This window comes from Hyla sarda, chromosome 5, assembly GCF_029499605.1.
Source record: "Hyla sarda isolate aHylSar1 chromosome 5, aHylSar1.hap1, whole genome shotgun sequence".
Classification (NCBI taxonomy): domain Eukaryota; kingdom Metazoa; phylum Chordata; class Amphibia; order Anura; family Hylidae; genus Hyla; species Hyla sarda.
The window spans coordinates 58,378,038-58,397,983 of NC_079193.1; the positions used below are offsets into that span (position 1 = coordinate 58,378,038).

The window sequence follows — 19,946 nt, forward strand, 5'->3', positions numbered from 1 at the left end:
ACTGTAACTAATCCTGTCTATACTGTAACTAATCCTTTGGATACGGGATAAGTTATATTTCACTACAGAACTTCTTTAAAAGAGATCTGTAGTGCAATTTAACTTATCTGCTAGATAAGTTATAGATCGCTGGGGGTCCGAGCAATGGGGCCCCGGGATCTCCTGGACAGGGCCGCAGCAGCATGCTGGAAAGGGGGTGTTCCGTCCCCGCATGACGCGGCGGCCAACACTCCCCCTCTGTGTACCCCATAGAGATACATGAGGGGGCGTGTCTGTCACGGCTTTCTGCTGGGGATGGAACTTCACTTCCAGGAGATCCCAGGGGGGCCCAGTGCTCGGACCCCCCGCGATCTATAACTTATCCCCTATCCTTTGGATAGGGGATAAATTATTTTGCACTGGAATACTCCTTTAATACCAGGTTATAAAAAAATGTGCATGTTATAAAACTGCATGTGTTAAAAAAACAACTACATATACCTCCAAATGTTTATACCTGAGAACATTTATTTGAATCCATCCAAGAAGAGAAAACCAAACTTTCCTTTCTCCCAGATTCTTACTCCTTTCACCATTCAAGCCTTCAGAATCTTTTAGGATATTCCTTTGATTTATTGACTACAATGACACCCAAAATGTCCCCCCTCCCCACTTAGTAACAGCACCATTCCTGTTCATGGGCTGTATCTGGTATTACCGCTCATCTCCAAATAAGCCAAAGGGGCCACAGTTCAATACCAGATATAACCAATATACAGATATTATGCTGTTTCTGAATCCGAGTACAACTTTTTTTCTCCACGTGCCAATGAAATTCATATAACCACTTCTGTGATACGACCGTCCCACACGGCAATATTGTGGACATGTGGAGTCACTGCCATTGAGAACATGTGAATGACACAAGTGCCACATTTTGACTTCTGCATCTTTCTAAGTATATGAGACCAACAAATTGTTAAGCAAAGAGTACCGTCCTGCTCCCAGAATAGCAAATGGCCATCAGGGATCGGTATATCACTTCTTATTGTCATAGCCATAGTGGACATCTTCCAGACCTTTTCGGAATACTTGATCTTGATAACAGTGGATGGCTTTAGCCTCTCTGTCTATGAATAGGTGTACAAGCCACCTGCCTTTCGACCCCTAAAAGTAATGCACTAATAGTGGAACACAAACATTCTATAAATCTGCAGCGGTAAATGTAGATGTAATCTGCCCGCTCCTCTGAAGCGCCTTACAGCAGTGTATTACAAGTGAGAGTCGCTCTGAAATCAGCTTAGCATTTAAACAATAGGATTATAGAGGCTGGAGAGAGGATTGCTAATTAAAGGAGAGATTGGTAAGGGGCGAGGACAGTCTGCCGAGACACTCCACAGGCTTCAGAGCTAAGATGTGACAGGATCAATTCTGCTTAAACCCCAGCACAGCCGACAGATCTCTACTGGACTAATGCTGTATGGGGTAAATTACCCCCTAGTCCACTTGTGGCCCTGCGCAGTTCAACTTATCTTTTTCATACATGTTGCAAAATCTCTACTCATCCACATAACTCAATGTGTCCAAATTCTAGTCTAGATATACTATGAGAAAGACCCCATAGCAGATGCAATATTATGGAATTCCTCAATGACTTATTGAAGTCCCTGGAATAATTCATTTGAGAACCACACTTACATAGCACTCTAAGGCCACCTACAGCGGTGTTCCACAGATTATGGCTCTCCAGCTATTGCAGAACTACAGTTTCCATCATGCAGTAACAGTCTTTGGTTGTCAGGGGATGATGGGAGTTGTAGTTTTGCAACAGTTGTAGCGCAGCAGGTTGGGGAACACTGACATATAGTGACGTCTTTATATGGGGCAGAGGGACATTTTAAGTCTCTTCTAGATCCAAAGCTTGGGTGTGGTTACAGCCTCTACACCCCATACAGAATCACGCTTTTCATAGGTCAATGCTATCTTCATAAGTGTTGGACCCTCAACAATCTCAACATTAGGTCTTAAAGGGATATTCTGGCTTTATACATCATATCCCCTATCCAAAGAACAGAGAATAAGATGTATGATTCCAGGGGTCCCGACGATGGGACCCCTGCGATTCCAGTGCAGCCCCAGACATTCGGTGCCATGCCCCCTCGTGACGTCATGCCACGCCCGCTCCCATAGACATGAATGGAGGGGGCGTGGTGTGATGTCATGTAGTGAAGGCACAGAATGCCAGGGACTGCACCAAGATCGCGGGGTCCGAGTGATGGGACCCCTGCGATCATACATCTTATCCCCTGTCCTTTGCCAAAATGAAGTGGTGGTCACACTTCTGCACTGCCACTCCAAATATTGTCTATGGATTCTGCAAAAGATAGCTGAGCGCTGTATTTAAGTTCATCTCAACACAAGGAACTGCTCTTGAGTTTTTTTATTTTTTTTATTTTTTTTTAGAGGGGGCAGTGATAGGTCAAGATAGACCAACTTATTGTATTTTATTTATTTTTCATTATTTTGGTACCATAATTCGAATTTGCTCTCATCCAAGCCTTGGCTTCTATTTCCCACAGATTGTTCCATCCCTATCTTTGGGTCTTGATGGCCCAGTGCCGATTGACTTGTTGTCTACCCATGGACACCATACATGTCTTTTCCTTTAATGTAAGGACCCATCAGAATAATAGGGCCAATGAAATAACTTTACCTGGGATGACCTTCATCTTACATTTCTTTTCATGTCTGCCATGAGTGACCAAGATGTCAGACCTAGAACAATAGTTATTTAATTCCCTATTCATAATGAAATGTAGAGTTTTAGCAATAGCTTTATTCAGAAATATTGAAGAACAAAAGACAATAAAACAGGTCTGCACTAAACTCGATTTCCCACAAAAATGAAATTATCTCAGGACCTTTCCGGACATGGGTATTTAGAAGAATTCTGGCAAATAACATCAGAGAATAGATTAAAGTCCAGCCAAATTCTATTACTTTTCTGGGATTGCTTAATATGTTTTTCAGGCAAAAATAAGCCACCATCAAAATATATGACATGCTTGAAAGCCGATGAAGAAATTTTCTCATTTTCTTCTATTACTTAGTGTAATAGACTTTAAAATAATCTCTCACATGGACAAAATTTCTTTAAATGGCGTCATCTGTTCAATTCTCTATCAAAGCGGTTGTCCCACTAGCCAGTGGTCTCCAAACTATGGTCCTCCAGATGTTACAAACAACAAATTCCATCCAATGGTGTCCTTACATGCTGGAAGTTGTAGTTTTGCAACATCTGGAGGGCCATAGTCCCTCTCCATTCATGTCTATGGGAGGGGCATGATGGCCGCCACGCCCCCTCCCATAGACATTGAGGGAGCGGGGCATGGCGTCACGTCTCCAGTCCATAAGCAAAGATGATTCAGAGACTGGGTGACTCAGCCCCACATAGAATGCGGCGGACCCCCAGCGATCAGACATCTTATCCCCTATCCTTTGGATAGGGGATAAGATGTATTTGGCCAGAATACCCCTTTAAGGATTAATTGGCAATCAGCTGATCACCATGGCCTGTGTCCACCATATAAATCTATTAGAGCTTCATTACACAATGGACAAATGATGCATTTACCCTGAGGGGGTGTGCATTGTTGACTATTTCCCTTCAAGTACAACATTTAGTTTCACAAGCATATTAGGCTGGGACTAAGGCCATAATATGGGCTCAATAATATGCCCCTAAGATGTATGTATGGGTTGTTAGATGGGCCAGGACAATGTACTCATTTTATACTCATGTGAATTCAGTCTTAACCACAGGTACTGACGGATAGTGCGGGGGACGCTGATTCATATGATACCTACCTTGCCCGGATCCGGCCAGCCATTCACCTGCATTCTTAGTTTTTCTATACATGCAAATGTGGCTGTAACCGTCCGCAGCACCGCCCACTTATGAATATTCATTTCCCCCTCCCTCCGGCTCTCCCTCTCGCTGCCGCTCCTAACTGGTCTTCGCTGCGCATGTGCCGATTCCTGGCATGCGCAGTGAAGACCAGTTAAGAGCGGTGAGGAGAGCCGTAGGGAGGGGGGATGAATATTCATAAGCGGGCGGCTCTGCAGACGGGTGGCGCTGAGGTCACAGTGCCACTAGGCTCCTGAAAACCCCGCCCGCGCCAGTTACAGCCACATTTGCATATATAGAAAAACTAAGATTGCAGGCGAATGGACGACGGATCCGGGCAAGGTAGGGATCATATGAATCAGCATCCCCTGCACTATCCGTCAGTACCTGTGGTTAGTGCGGGAGTGAACATGTGACAGTTTTCCTTTAAAGGGCTACTACAGTGGCAATTTATTTTTTTTAAATCAACTGGTGCCAGAAAGTTAATGCAGATTTGTAAATTACTTCTATAAAAAAAATCTTAATCCTTCCAGTACTTATTAGCTGCTTAATACTACAGGGGACATTCTTTTCTTTTTGGAACAAAGAGCTCTCTGCTGACATCACGAGCACAGTGCTCTGTCTAGAATAGGAGAAAATCGCCATAGCAAACATATGCTCCTCTGGACAGTTCCTAAAATGGACAGAGATGTCAGCAGAGAGCACTGTGCTCATGATGTCAGCAGAGAGCTCTATTTTCCAAAAAGAAAAGAATTTCCACTGTAGTATTTTTTTTTATAGAAGTCATTTAAAAATCTGTTTAACTTTCTGGCATCAGTTGATTAAAAAAAAAAAAGTTTTCCACCGGAGTACCCCTTTAAGCTAAACCTGCCAATCCCAACAGTGAACACTTAGCAGTGGCACAGTAGTTAAGGAAGCCCATTGCCAAAGTGGCATATCACTGTCTATTAGTCTTCATGTAAAGGGGTGCCTTAAAGGGGTATTCCAGGCCAAAACTTTTTTTTATATATCAACTGGCTCCGGAAAGTTAAACAGATTTGTAAATTACTTCTATTAAAAAATCTTAATCCTTCCAATAGTTATTAGCTTCTTAAGTTGAGTTGTTGTTTTCTGTCTAACTGCTTTCTGATGACTCACGTCCCGGGAGCTGTGCAGCTCCTATGGGGATATTCTCCCATCATGCACAGCTCCCGGGACGTGACATCATCATTGAGCAGTTAGACTGAAAACTTCAGAAGCTAATAACTATTGGAAGGATTAAGATTTTTTAATAGAAGTAATTTACAAATCTGTTTAACTTTCCGGAGCCAGTTGATATATATAAAAAAAGGTTTTGCCTGGAATACCCCTTTAATGTTTTAATCGCTTACAATTGCTGGAGGGTGAACAGGGTGAACAATTGCAGAGCAAGATACCATACACTGTCCTTCTGCTGTGTGTGTTTATTCCTTATATTTTATGTCATGATATTAAGTTAGTCTGCACAGTTGCGCAGCGGTCCAATAGTAGTGCCCATTCTGCCCGAGCCTAACAGCTAACGGCTGTCCGGGCATGCTGGGAGTTGTAGTTTTGCAACATCCGGAGGTCCGCAGGTGTGAGACCACTGGTCTATAGTATGCATCCACCCTTATACTTCTCCTTTCTGCTGGATGATTTTTTTAGGCTTTGTATCAAAAACTACAATGGTGAATTACCAAAAGATGCTACCTATGTGTAGTAGTAATCTCACTAGTAGTAATTGTAATATCCTATCAGGTTACATGTAAGAACTGAGCTGTTGAACATCATTGGTTAGGCTGGGTTCCCATATATCAGGTGTCCGGCACAGTTTCATGCAGCGGAGGGAAACTGATGCTAGAACTGATCCCAATCATTTTTAATGGGACAGTTCACAATCATACAGCGTCTCAATTTTGATGCCGGATGGTTGGACACCAGACAGGGGAACGCACCAAGAGGGCAACAAGTTGTCATCAGTTGTGGCATCAGTTGCGTTGAGAGTGAGTTAACCTAAGCCAGATGCTGGACATATGTGGACCCACCCTTATATTTACTTCTTAGGGGTCTTCTTTATGCAGTGGGCAGATATACTTTTCCAGATTAGCGGTCTGTATCAAGTATATGTTTATAATGTTTTAATGGTAAATAATGTCAGTGTATTTCACTATCGGGGCATGTTCAGAAGTGGCAGATTTGGTAAAGATCTGTGGGTGATTCTGCACTGCCAATCTGCAGCAACTCACAATACAATACTGCATCAAGCCTAAATTGCATGAATCATGCTGCATATTTTTCAGATTGGTGCAGACATGCAGTGAAATTTCGGGTAATATAGGGTTAGAGATCTATGGTAGGATTCACAGAACAGTCTGTTGCACAATCCTCATGGAACACATGCATATATTGCTGCAGAATCTCCGTGGATTTTCTGCAAAAAAAATTCTGCCCCGTCTGAACACACCGTGACCGCTCGCCTTTTTGCCGGTGTGACCTCAGCTTTTAGACTGCACTCCTGCTGACGCTTATCAATACTCGTGGATATTACTCTGCATTGAAAATGAGGCACCGGTGCACCATTGCGCTGCGTCTTGTAAGAAATGATGTGATTCTTTATTTTGTTCTAGAGGAGTAAGAAGCCGGCTAATGTTTGATGTGTATAATTGGCGTCACTGAGGCCTCCAGGCAACAATTTATTTTAATTAATATCAATATTGCACGCTTTGTCTTTTAAATAGCTGAAATACACAGTGGTTCCAAATGAAGTCATTCCAGACAAAACAATCACAGAGAGCCGTAATAATAACTTTACGCTGCAGTAACCTGCATTCTGTTGGGTCATTGAAACTTCTATAGTAAGGTTACGCACAGAAGTTACTGTATATTCGGCAAAGTGTTCGCTCTATATAAAAGGTGTTTTCTCAGTGTAGGGACACTTGTTTGGGGCTGTTCACAGTATGATTTAATGCACGTTTAGTGCATATGTAAAAAAAGTATATACAGTGATCCCTCAACTTACAATGGCCTCAACATACAATAGTTTCAACATACAATGGTCTTTTCTGGACCATTGTAAGTTGAAACCAGACTCAACATACAATGCTACGGACAGTCCAGATCTGTGAAACATGTCAATTAGAGATGAGCGAAGTTACAGTAAATTCGATTCGTCACAAACTTCTCGGCTCGGCAGTTGATGACTTTTCCTGCATAAATGAGTTCAGCTTTCAGGTGCTCCGGTGGGCTGGAAAAGGTGGATACATTCCTAGGAGACTCTTTCCTAGGAATGTATCCACCTTTTCCAGCCCACTGGAGCACCTGAAGGCTGAACTAATTTACACAGGATAAGTCATCAACTGCCGAGCTGAGACGTTCGTGACGAATGGAATTTACTGTAAGTTCGCTCATCTCTAATGTCAATGGCTGAAAGAACTGACCAATCAGAATGGGGCATTCACTGGTAAAACCCCTGTATAACTGAAGTGTATGCACTGACTGGTGTCTGGTAGAGCCCCCTAGAGTACAGGTACCTGATGAGAGCGGGGTGCTGCGTGCGCGATCACGGGGGTCCCCAGCGGCGGGACCCCACGCGATCAGGCAACTTATCCCCTATCCTTTAGATAGGGGATAAGTTGTCAGCATGGTAGAACCCCTTTAAGGGCAAACAAGTATATTAATACTTTCCCTCTAAAGAGTATGTTCACCTTTTAATATATCTATTTACTGTTTTGCGAGTTATAGAAACACCCTTAACAACCTACTGTTTGAGCCAGTGATGTCCCCCTCCTCCTCACCCAACACCCTGGGCATATTCATCCTCTTTAACCCCTTTACATTGGCCCAATATCAGGTGTAGGAGTGCTCACAGTAAGTCGACACATGTAAAAGGGCCAGCGATCAGCCAATGAACTGACGGCCATTTAAATGATGTCTCTTTTTTTGTAAAAACAGTCCTCAATAATGAATTTAAAGGTCAGTTACTTTTGACATGAGTGTCAATCTGCTGGATCGGTACTTGTTTACAGGTGTGGGTGGATTGGCCTGTGTAAAAAGGCTTCAGATTATGGTAAAACCCAAGAACTAGCTCCCTGGGAGCAGCAGCCAGGAACTACCACAATGACTTGCAATTAGAGATGAGCGAACTTACAGTAAATTCTATTCGTCACAAACTTCTCGGCTCGGCAGTTGATGACTTTTCCTGCATTAATTGGTTCAGCTTTCAGGTGCTCCGGTGGGCTGGAAAAGGTGGATAAAGTCCTGGGAGACTCTTTCCTAGGAATGTATCCACCTTTTCCAGCCCACCGGAGCACCGGAAAGCTGAACCAATTTATGCAGGATAAGTCATCAACTGCCGAGCCGAGAAGTTCGTGACAAATCGAATTTACTGTAAGTTCGCTCATCTCTACTTGCAATCCCAATCCTAAATGGCTTTATGCCTTTGATTTTTCTAAAAGACATTGGGGGAGATTTATCAAAACCTGTCCAGAAGAAAAGTTACCCAGTTGCCCATAGCAACCAATCAGATCACTGCTTTCATTTTTAACAAGGCCTCTACAAAATGAAAGAAGCAATCTGATTGGTTGCTATGGGCAACTGGGTAACTTTTCCTTTGCACAGGTTTTGATAAATCTCCCCCCAGTAACGTTATATAGTGAGCCATATATCATCATATAAAGGGAATCTGTCAGTGTTTTGTGTTGATTATGGTTTGGGAAGTATAAAATGGACAGGTTCCCTTTAATAATCAGCACAAATAAAAATGGAAAGATCCATACAGATGTGTGTATGGGCCCTAATGGTGGGAATAGGAGTCTCTTGTATAGGAGTTTCTAATAATACCACAATCTAGATATATACAATATAGGATGTATCTGACAATACGGCTTCGTGAAATAGAGATACACAGGAAAGAGTGATCCAAGACCACAAACCATAATTGTACGTTATCATCCATCATATTGTAGAATAATATAATTTAGGTTTTATTTGTCTGGTGACCTACAGATTAGCCTGACAAGGAGAGGCAAAGTGCCCAAAACAGACAATGGATATGTAGAAATTCAGATGGGTTTTGTGACGGTCAAAATTCCACTTGGAAAGTAGCACAGATGGTCTGGTTCCTATCAGTCTATCACTGAGAGGATGCACAACTGATGTAGTGGGTGTCTGCTGGAAGGCTTACTGTGGATAACACCAAATGTGCCCAATGTATTCAAAGAGAATTGTCACATAATACATGTATATACACTCTACTATGTGATGAGACGAATAACAAAGAACATGAGAGATCTGCATTCTTCATCTACCGTATGTATCTATATATATAACCAAAGAATAAATTGGCCAGCACTATTGATCCAAACTATTGTAAAAACTATCTATATACTCATGTTTCATCTATATCTTTGTGCTAGCAGTGTGCTGCTGTATTCTCCTGTTGCTATCTATATATATAGAAATATCAGGGAATGATGGTAGTTTAACTTTTGCAACAGCTGGAGAATCTCAAGACGTCTAACCCCCGCATACCTTTGTTTTGCTAATGGACCCATCCAACACCAAGATTTGACCCTTTAAATCAAAATATCACCCTTAAAATGAATATGCAAACACGTCTTAAAAGCAGTCTTTATTGAAACATCAAAAAGTAAAAAAAAAAAAAAAAACAGCATGTTTTGGGTAAGAGCCCAGGGACGAGGCTCAAAATGCGTTGAACTCGCTAGTACATTTCTAGGTTAATGTTTTTAACTTTTCATTTTTATCTCCTGAATGTGGAACAGAATTTGTTGAAGTATACTATTATTACCAAGTATGGCTACATCCATAGGAAGCAACACATTAATATAGATGGGCAGCCCTCAATATTCTAAAACCCTTCAGAGAATAAACGCCAATCTGGCCGCACACATGAAGTGGGTTCATTTGGTTCTTGTGATTGATAGAGGTCACAGTGGTTGGACTCCCACCAATGAGCTTGTTATCCCTTGTGCTGTGGGTAGGATACATCTACATATTGGGGGACATTTATCAAGGTATTTAGAGCCACAAGGTTGTTGACACATCCTTTAATAGCTTAGCCAAGCTCCTGTAATACAATGGGAGAGTAATGCTTTGACAATGCAACTCACCAGAAGAAAGGAATGCTGGGAGAACACAGCCCTTAACCCTGCAAAATTGTGAATGCAGCTCTGGGCAATATAATACAGTGGTCCCTCAAGTTACAATATTAATTGGTTCTGGGACGACCATTGTATGTTGAGACCATTGTATGTTGAGACCAGAACTCTATGGAAACCTGGTAATTGGTTCTAAAGCCCCAAAATGTCATCCAAAAATAGGAAAAAGTGAGGATTAAAGAAAAATAAGTAGATAACTAATATAGATAAAGCAAATCCTTACATATAAAAGTAATAAAGATCTGCTGGGAGCTGTAAATCACTGTCTATGTCAGTGTTTCCCAAGCAGGGAGCCTCCAGCTGTTGCAAAACTACAACTCCCAGCATGCCCGGACGGCCGAAGGTTGTCCGGGCATTCTGGGAGTTGTAGTTTTACAACAGCTGGGGGCACCCTGGTTGGGAAACACTGGTCTATGTAGAGGACAGGAGCTTCTTCAGGGTTCTGTACAGAACACGCAATGTCCTAAAAAAATAACATGGAGCCTCCCTCACCTGGTGTCCAAAGGAGCAGGTAACCCTGCACAGGTAAAGAGTACAGAACATGTAATACCTCCCTGTACTGTAGGGGGCGCTACCAGACACCAGTCAGTGCATGCACTTCAGTAATACAGGTAAAGAGTACAGAACATGTAATAACTCCCTGTACTATAGGGGGTGCTACCAGACATCAGTCAGTGCATACGCTTCAGTAATACAGGGTTTTACCATTGCCCATTCTGATTGGTCGGTTCTTCTGGCCATTGACATTTCGCAGATCTGGACTGTCTGTACATTGTATGTTGAGTCTGGTTTCAACTTACAATGGTCCAGAAAATACCATTGAAACTATTGTATGTTGAGGCCATTGTAAGTTGAGGGATCACTGTACAGCCTGTCACCAAGTCACATAATGTATATACATAGTTACTAACCTTTACATACCTTTACATACATAAATGTTTTTTTGTTGAGATAAATTTAATGAAAAGTTCATGACTATATGTATAAGAGTAAGAGACATTACCCAAATGGGTGCAGCATAAATGTCTAATGGGGGGTTGCTTGAGGCCAACAGGTGAGGGGTTGGCCACATCCAGGCAGAGAATGCATAAAAGTGGCTGCCTATGTGTGTGGCTCTCTTGGGTCTATGGCAATTCTGGAAAAAACTGTGAAGCAATTGCACCTTCTCAATAACCCTTGTAGATATCTAGTACAAATACCGTATTTATCGGGGTATACCACGCACTGGCCTATAACACGCACCCTCATTTTACCAAGGATATTTGGGTAAAAATTTTTTTTTACCCAAATATCCATGGTAAAATGAGGGTGCGTGTGCGCGCGTGTATACCCCGATACACCCCCAGGAAAGGCAGGGGGAGAGAGGCCATCGCTGCCCGCTTCTCTCCCCCTGCCTTTCCTGGGGTCTAGAGCCCTGCTGCCGGCCCTTCTCTCCCCCTAGCTATCGGCGCCGCTGCCCTTTCTGTCCCCCTGACTATCGGTGCCGGCGCCCCATTGCCGGCGCCGATAGCCAGGGGGAGAGAAGCGTCGCCAACAGCCAGGGGGAGAGAAGGGGCAGCGACACCCATTGCCGCTTCTCTCCCCCTGGCTATCGGCGCCGGCAATGGGGCGCCGGCACCGATAGTCAGGGGGACAGAACGGGCAGAGGCGCCGATAGCCAGGGGGAGAGAAGGGCCGGCAGCAATGCTCTAGACCCCAGGAAAGGCAGGGGGAGAGAAGCGGGCAGCGACGGCCTCTCTCCCCCTGCCTTTCCTGGGGGTGTATCGGCGTATAACACGCACATAGACTGTAGGCTAAAAATTTTAGCCTAAAAAGTGCGTGTTATATGATTTTTTATAACTATATTTATTAAAAGATGAGAAATTTGAGGAGCAGCACTCCCAGGTAAAAGTAGAAAAAAGTAAATGGGTGCAGGCGGTCTCAGGGATCCCGGTCCTGGATCCAAAACTTGTAGGTATAATAGAAGGCAACTGCAGCACACCAACTTAAAGTGCAAGGAAGTGATTTATTCCAGAAAATACAGGCAACGTTTCTGTGGCCTCACACCACCATTTTCAAGCAGCATATGAGTGATTCAGGGAGCTTTAAATAGTTGCACATACATACAAGCTCATTACCAACAATTAACAGTGTGGAATTATACAAAATACATAATAAAAGAACAAAATATGATCAGTGAAATATAGAAGATGCCAGGGGGCAATATAAACATGTACATATACGTGTACATAACAATAAAGCCCTGCCTGTACTGTATATATAATTAATCAATTATACATACCACCTGTTTTTCATATCCCGTTTTCTATGACAATTTGTCTTTTAATGCACTATTATCACTTTAGTGTTATGTACACGTATATGTACATGTTTATATTGCCCCCTGGCATCTTCTATATTTCACTGATCATATTTTGTTCTTTTATTATGTATTTTGTATAATTCCACACTGTTAATTATTGGTAATGAGCTTGTATGTATGTGCAACTATTTAAAGCTCCCTGAATCACTCATATGCTGCTTGAAAATGGTGGTGTGAAGCCACAGAAACGTTGCCTGTATTTTCTGGAATAAATCACTTCCTTGCACTTTAAGTTGGTGTGCTGCAGTTGCCTTCTATTATACCTATATTTATTAAAAGCTACGCTTCATATTCTCTGGGTGCCGGCTTGGTTGCTTCTATTTCATGTTTTTTTTTCTTTTTTGGGGGGGATATATGCATTGGATTTCATTACGTGTACCCATAAAATATTGCCTTGTTATATTTGGGGTTTTTCCTTTTTGACAAAATTCACAATGTTCTTGAATCCTGACAATTTTAATATTGAGTCATTTACATGGCTCCAGTGTCAATCATGCCCCACTTCACCTCTAAACCAACCTTCTAATATGCAGCATCCCATTAATGCACTGGGTAGAAGGTACTGCTAGGAGATAAGTCCCCTCTTGACAGGTTTGAGTACATGTATAAATATGGAGTGCCCTACTTTCTTCTGGGGTTCTCTCACATTTGCGATCAACCGATAATTTATTTAGCTTTGTGTGATGTGATTCCAAATCTTATGTCTAAGAGATCTGATTGCACAACAGCAATGTGTAGCCAAATGTATGCGAGCCTATAAAGGATAACCTTCTTTCTATGGTAAACCTGAAAAATGACCTTATATGTGATGACCTAAATGAATGCACAGCACTGTCTACAGGATAGATTTTTAAATATAGCATTGGAAAATGTTTTGGGATTTGGATGTATTTGTTAAGGTTAGTTATTTAATTCTGCACTTCAATGTGTTTTGTTGGATAAAGGAATCAGTTTTGGATTTCTAATATTTTCGCATATGAAACTGGAGTTCTGGAACAATGATCTACTGGCAAAAGATTATCCTATGGGCGGGCAGGTGCTCAAAAATAATCTCTTAGGTCTATTAATTTACTACTATTCAAAAATTAGATTTCGTGAAATCCGTAATCCAGTTCTCAATAAGTTACTCCTATGCTTCATAGGGCAATTATATAACGTAAGTAATCAGGATAGATAGAAAGTGGATGCACGTACCTAAGGACATTGTATATGTGGGCACAACACCCTTAATTTCCTAGACAGGGTGCCCACAATCACAGGGCTACTGCCAAGCTTCACCCGGCATCAGTCCTCAAAACAGTGTGCCAGTAGAGATGCAAATGACAGCTGAAGAAAATCCAGGACTCACAGCACCAACCACTTGATCAAGATTATTGCAAAAAACACCATACACACAATGCATTTTGAGGCCCAATTACCTCTTGTCGTTTATGGCGTTTTTACAATAAAGAAGTGAAGGACAATATAGGAGACATTTTTTCTGCTTGATCAAGTTGTCTACACTATGAGTCCTGGATTTTTCTCTCCTATCCATTGAATTTTCCTTCCGTTGGATCATCGACCTGGAATCCTGGGATGGCTACACCATATATTTTTTATGTAGCCTTTATAAGTTGTTGTTTCATGTACACAATGACCTAAGTTGAGCAGATCCCTGTTAGGGCATAACATTTGGTCACTGTGACACCTTAAACAATGTATTACCCTATGAGAGGCTCTGTTGTATTTTTGTTTCTATAAGATGCACCAATAAAAATAGGAAACATTGTTAGTGTTTCCCAGTGCATTAGCCATTGTCGTTAGCCAGTAAGTTAGCCATTGATGGTAATAAGGTTTTTTTCCGTTAAGGTTTAATAAACTACACATTTCATGGTTAAGTCAGCACCTTCTTTACGTTGTAAACTGAAAAGTGTCGTTTATAACACCTAAATAGATCAAATAGACCAAAATGAAAATTCACAATGACTCCCCACTTCCATTAGACACCATCTTCCTCTCTGGGCCCAGAAGACCCGTGTGGCAGTTTACTTCTGATTGTTAGTGTTGTTTGGGGAAGAGAGGTGCCCTTATGAATCCATGGCCATCTCTCCTACCAAGGTTAAACTCGTGCCAGGTTCAGATATACCAGAATGATGTAATAGGGAGGGCCAACACTGGGAATATGCCATGTTATTTTTTGCTCTGAACTTTCCAACCTCTTTGTACTTCCAGCTAAAGACCCCTCTAAGATTCACCTGACAAGGGGCACTGACTATATAGAGATAAAATACAAATTCAAGATTACAGAGGAATACAATAGCCAACAAACCACTTTGTCTTTGCCAGGGTAGGGTAACAAACTGCACCTTTTTCTGGTTGAGGGAAAGCCTTAATCTATGAATCTGGGCTATAGAGAGGCTGGTCTTTAATAGGATTACTGAAAGGATGAAAAATGTCTGCTCCCGTGATCACTACGGTATACATTTGCATATGCATGTGTGCATACCATTAGAAGCGCATCTTTATGTCTGTAACACCCCTTTCTGAAATTATTCACGAAAGTCTACAATGTAGCTCCCGGGCCCCAATGCAAACACTGTAACATAGCCCCCACCTACTGTATCATGGTCCATTTGTCTTGTTATATGGCAGAGGGGCCTTTGGGCCCTTATGTGACCGCTACCTCTGTGCTGCCTATAGCTATCAACCTGAATATGCTTAAACCACATTTATTTGCTGTCTGGTTAATGAGACAGTCTCATAAAAAATGGGACTGCTGGGAGGTATGATAATCTCCTGTTACTATTATAGCATGCCAGTTGTAAGAATTATTTAGTACTGTTATCAATGTTACTACTACTTTGGACATTTTACACCGGTACCTTCTCTGGTCTATTACTCTGGCCATGTAAGATGCTTCTGTTTTGGATCAGGTACACAGAGCAATAGAATTATACTATAAAAGCGAGAGAATGATTTGTAAGTGATTAAATAAATGATATTGCTATTTAAAGCCACAGGGGAGTTCTGTTACTATAGAAAAGCACAAGGTCTGACATGGTCCTATAACATGTCATAGTGGCTTCCAAAACCTTTTCAGTAAGATGTCCTTCATAAGGCACTGAACATTGCAGGCAACTCATCCATTATTTACTATGACACGAGAACTCAGCGTTTACACAAATCTAAACTTCACTTTCTCGTCATAAATTATAAAGTGGTCGCTCCTTTAGGCATAGTATTTTACGAGAACTATCGAGTCTGCTATTCTACACTTTGCATTCAGCCTCGGCAGAATGTATGAGCTGCCTTTTATGAATACATCTGCTTTAAAACAATGACTGTGCCGCCATAGAAGAGGTTTATTAGAATGAAAGCTCTCCGGAAGAAGACCCCTGTCCACCTGTAATGACATCCCCAGCCTGTATTAACATTTGGTACATAGCTCTAACAGCTGGAGTCGTAGGCTTCACGCTGAGAATCAAAAGGCTTCTCCAGTGCGTTCCAGAACGGCACTCGGAGACTGGTGGCCAAGAGACAGAGGCAACGCCACGCAGAGCCCCAGTTACATTTTATTATATTACGCTAATTGATTCTTGTGCATAAATCTCCAGGCCATGGAGTTACATTCAGCTATGAATCAATCATAAAGTCAAAAGGCATACACCGAAATTGGAAAACAAAATGTAATTACGAGCCGCTATAATCACCGGACACTCTACGGCCGCCCGAGGCAATGTGCTCTGGAGGTGTTTTAAGTAAGCACTCCATCATGTAGCGCCTATGGTAACATGGAATAGCTCTTAACCAAAGCAAGGCTACTGTATTATATGATGCATAGTAATGACCAAAGAGGGAATATGCTGTAAATAAAGAAATCTGAAATGCAATGTGTCTATATCATCATTGTATATTTTATATGTTTTAAACTTAATTGAGCACTTAAAGTTGTAGAAACATGAATTGATAAATACAATATTTGACATAAAACTAAAATCAAATGTTAATCTTAAAATCAGACTTTTCAGATTTCTAGAAATGTATGGAATCTTCAAAAATACTCATACGTTGTGAAGCAATAAAATGTGAAAGGACACAGTGTACGTTCTGTTACTGTATGTACTTGGCTTTTCCACTAAAGGGGTTATCTAGGATTTAAAAAACAGGCCTAATTTCCTATAAAGACCACTCCCGGTCTGTCTCCACTTTGATGTGGTATTACAATTTGGCTCCATTCACTTCAATGGAACTTAGCTGCAGAACCCCACCCAACCTGGAGACAGACAGGGAGTAGTCTTTGAAGGAAATGATCTCTGTTTTTCAATTTCTGGATAACCCCTTTAACAATTCAGAGTCTAGAGTCACCAGTAAGCAATATAGCATGCGGCACCCACCTGTTTCTGCTCCGGAAGCGCTGGAGGGTCTGGGTCCCGACCACGGGAATGGAAGTTCGTGACATCACGACTCCACCCTGGTGTGACGTCACACCCCGTCCCCTAAATGCAAGTCTATGGGAGGGGGCGTGACGGCCGTCACGTCCCCTCCCATAGACTTGCATTGAGGGGATGGGGCATGACGTCACACGGGGGCGGATTCGTGACATCATAATCTTCCGTTCCCGTGGTCGGGACCCAGACCCTCCAGTGCTTCCTGAGCAGAAACAGGTGGGTGCCGCATGCTATATTGGGGGGACTCCCGCGATCAGACATCTTATTCCCTATCCTTTGGATAGGGGATAAGATGTCTAGGGGTGGAATACCCCTTTAAGTTGGCTAGAAATCTTATATAGCTGTTGGACAAATATAAAAGTCCCACTCTTACCCCATACACATGCTTATATGTCCTGTGCATGCATTTAAAATAGGGAAGAGAAGAAGAACAAGGGGGAAAAGCCACTGTCAGACACCTCCGGTGGCGGCTTATCTTCCCAAGAATTGTAGGATCAGGCATATTTAAATCCAACATGGCCCATTTGTTCTCTCCACCAATATCTGCCATAAAGGAAGAAGAAATGCCATTGTACAGTTAAAAATATTGAGTATTTTACTACCGATCACAATTTATAGTCAGTATTGTGGCTTATTTTCTTCTATGACTGCAGTCAGACTACCGAGCTCAAATCTCCCAGCATTCCATGCTTTATCTGAAGTACAATGGGCAACCTAGGAACAGCACAGTGGACCGACATAGGGAAAAGGATTTTCTGAGAAAACATTCAGAATGGTGGCATGTTGTACTACCAGTCTCCAACCTAACACTTTTTTCCAGATGTCTTATTGGAACTAAGCGTTATGAAAACTTTGTAAATTGTACATTCTGTTCCTGGATTACTTGTATCCTTTGAAAGGAACATTGTAATCTTTATTATTGATTTTACAAGGTTTGTTGCTTTATTGCAGTGATGGCATTAGGAGAAAAAATCAGATTTTGTGATGGTGTAGTACTGTAATTCTCCAGTAATTCATCCAGCCATTCTAAGTAAACACCAGTGTACAATTAATACATGTTAGTTGCAGTATCTATTGGTCTGTCTGTCTACCCAATCTTTGATATTTTTATATTGAGTAAGCATCATATTATATTATTAGACATGAACATTGTTTCGCACCAGATCAATCACGTTTTAAGAACTCTTAGTTACACGTAATCTTCCACTGTATATCTAGGCAAAGCCTGACCTGAGGTCTTTCAAGGACCAGAATTAAAGGTGTACTCCACCCCTAGACATCGTATCCCCTATCCAAAGGATAGGGAATAAGATGTCTGATCGCGGGGGTCTCGCCGCTGGGGAACCCCGCAATATAGCATGCAGCACCCACCTGTATCTGCTTCCGGCAGCGCTGGATGTCACGCCCCGCCCCCTCAATGCAAGTCTATGGGAGGGGGCGTGGCAGCTCTCACGCCCCCTCCCATAGGCTTGCATTGAGGGGGCAGAGCGTGATCTCACAAGGGGGCGAAGCCGTGACGTCACAATGCTCCGGCCCCGTGATCCACAGTAATCAGACCCAGAGCGAACACGCTCCGGGGACTGATTTTATCGAGGTGCGGCATGCAAGATCACGGGGGTCCCCAGCGGCGGGACCCCCACGATCAGGCATCTTATAAGATGTCTAAGCGCCGGAGGACCCCTTTAAACATGGCAATCAGGTATTGATTAGTGGTGTTGCTATAGGGGTACATAGGTACAAGACGCATCCTGGTGTATGCGGGCACCTTGAGGTCCCTCTGCAATGTAGTAGGAATAGGATGTACCTTATAAGAACTATAATGGATGCAGATGTAGCAATCCCTATGGCCCACCCACAAGCCTTTCTGTAGAGACACTATGAATATCACGTGGTAGAAGAGGGCCCTATTCAAATATATATATATATTTTTTTTTTTGGGGGGGGGGGGGGGGTACAAGATCTAGTCTCTGGCTATGACATAAACATGTCTAGTTTTCTACCGAGATGGGTTTATCAGAAAACCCATCTGGTATAAAATATTTGGCTTTCTCAGTGATTCTTGGCTCAGTCCAGTGTTTTCCTGTATAGGTCCTTTCAGCAGGGTCACATATGGCTACTGTATATATGACCTGTCAATTCCTCTGTGTGGAATATTCTAAATATAGGTCATGATATACCGTATTTTTTGCCCTATAGGACGCTCCGGCATATAAGATGCATACAATTTTAAAGGTGCAAAATCTAGAAAAAAAAGATTCTGAACCCAACAGTGATCTTCAACCTGCGGACCTCCAGATGTTGCAAAACTACAACTCCCAGTAGTTTTGCAACATCTGGAGGTCCACAGGTTGAAGACCACTGGTATAGGGGGTAGTACTCACGTGTCACCGCTCATCACCACTGCCCTGGATGTCGCTCCATCGCTGTCGCCACGTCCCCGTGGTGTCCCCGACGCTCCGGACATCTTCTTCCCCGGGATCCACGCTCTCCGCCGCCGTCATGACGTCGCCGTCATCACGTCGCTACGCACGCCGCTCCTATTGGATGATGGGACGGCATGCGTGACGACGTGATGACGTTGAAGGAGAGCGCGGGCCATGCAGGGGATCTCGGCACGGAGCAGACACCGAGGAGGCAGATAAGGTCCCTCCAGGTGTCCTGAGCAGCCGGGCTAATGTCACTTTTGCTTCAGACGCGGCGGTCAGCTTTGAGGGTTAAGACAGGGCATCACCGCGATCGGTGATGTCCTGTATTAGCCGCGGGTCCCGGCCGTTGATGGCCGCAGGGACCGCCGCGATAGGTGTGTATTCGCCGTATAAGACGCACCAACTTTCCCCCCCCCCAGTTTTGGGGAAGAAAAAGTGCGTCTTATACGGCAAAAAATATGGTATGTGATGTATCTGTAGAACAACAGTACTATGATAGCTAGTACAGAGGTGGGATAAAGCCAGTTCGCCCCCCACTTTTGGTAAAGTGGTTGTTGAACGCACAGATGGTCCATCAAATTGGGAATCATTATTGCCCTGGCCCATGTTGGACAGCTATTTTTGTGTGATTTTTTCCCCCTCCCAACATTTATTCTGTTGGTTCATAGTGCT

At 42.8% G+C, this 19,946-nt stretch overlaps 1 protein-coding gene and 1 long non-coding RNA gene across 2 annotated transcripts in view; one reads left to right on the forward strand and one right to left on the reverse strand.

Moving 5' to 3' along the window:
- Window positions 1-4,223, reverse strand: part of LOC130273183 (uncharacterized) — a 205,036-nt gene extending 200,813 nt beyond the window's left edge. Inside the window, exons 1-2 of the long non-coding RNA XR_008843899.1 lie at window positions 3,847-4,223; window positions 2,693-2,754 (exon numbers count right to left, since the gene is read on the reverse strand). This is a non-coding gene — a long non-coding RNA (uncharacterized LOC130273183). The remainder of the gene's footprint in view (window positions 1-2,692; window positions 2,755-3,846) is intronic.
- PTPRN2 (protein tyrosine phosphatase receptor type N2) overlaps window positions 1-19,946 on the forward strand; it is a 1,048,643-nt gene that overhangs the window by 923,834 nt on the left and 104,863 nt on the right. The window lies entirely within an intron of this gene.